The sequence below is a fragment of the Myotis brandtii genome, unplaced genomic scaffold, assembly GCF_000412655.1.
Source record: "Myotis brandtii unplaced genomic scaffold, ASM41265v1 scaffold199, whole genome shotgun sequence".
In the NCBI taxonomy this organism is placed as follows: Eukaryota; Metazoa; Chordata; class Mammalia; order Chiroptera; family Vespertilionidae; genus Myotis; species Myotis brandtii.
In genome coordinates this window covers 911,715-913,005 of record NW_005357414.1, presented here as the reverse complement: position 1 = coordinate 913,005, position 1,291 = coordinate 911,715, and positions in this window count along the sequence as shown.

Sequence of the window (1,291 nt, the reverse complement as noted above, 5' to 3'; positions counted from 1 at the left end):
GCTCCCCACTTGGCTTGCGTGGCTGCCGCTAGGCGCAGGCGGGAAATCTGCAAGCGCGCAGCCTCTGCCAGCCGGCACCCCTTCTCCACTCCGCACTATGGCTTTATTCCTGCTCCCCACACTGGAAAGTTAGGAAATCGGGAGAAAATGTGAGGCTCAGCCGGCGACTTTCCCATCACGCAGCGCCCCCACTGCACCCCCCTCGTCTGGCTAAGCAAGCTTTGGGGTCTTAAAGGGACCGCACATCTCCTCAGGCCCCTTCTTCCCCTCTGAGCAGGATGCACTTAGGAGCTCACTACCTCTTGCACCAGCCTCGAAGACCCCAGCTACCCTCTGACTTTCCTGACTGGAAGCCTGCACCCCTCTCCTCTGGCATAAGAGCCTCTCTGGATGCATGCACCTGGTCTGGTCCTGAGCCATTGCACCAGGCACAGGATGAGTTGGCCCCCTGAATTATGTCCTAGCAAGCTGCTTATCGTTTGGAGGCCTTTCCCAAATCCCCATTGCTGTTAATGAAGTGATAAAGCTTGGTGTAGTTAAAGGCAGAGTGGAGATGGGGGTGCAGGTGGAGGGAGAGGGGACTTAGAAATCTGTTTTCTCCCACAAAGAGAGCTCCCAAAACCCCAAGGAAAGGAACTCCATAAACATTAAGGGTCTTGAGGCAAACTTGGAGTGTCCCATAGCCTCCACTGTTTTAGTAGTCCCTATGATTTTGAGTTGGACAAGAACTCAACCCTGAAATTACAATAGCACTGCTGATGCCTTGAGACAGACTATTCCAAATTTGTGTTTATTCTGCAAGCAATATTTATAAAGAATTAGAAATTTCTAAGTCCCAAAAGTGCTGCCCTGACAGTACCCATTTATATTTTAAGTCCCTAAACTTGGGGGAGAGCTGCAGGGCTTTTTCCCATGACAAGGAACTGGATAATATTGATATCCCTAACATTGATGTACCATTTTATGACTTACAGAGTACTTTCATATAGATCACATTACTTTTTAAACTCTCACAACGAACTATGAATTACCTGTGGCCTCAAATATTAGAGTTGGTGGGGACCATCTGGACCATTCAGCCTAACCTTTTCATGTCACAGTAGAGGAAATTTATGGGGGGGGCGGGGGTGACAGGGGAAGTGATGTATCCAAAGTCATATAGCTAGTAAATGATAAATTTGAGATTCCAACACATATTTCCTGACTTTCAACCCACTGCTCTCTGGGTTGTTTTTTTTTATCTCTAATCTATAGATAAGGAAATTGATGCTCAGTGAAATTGTGGCTTGCC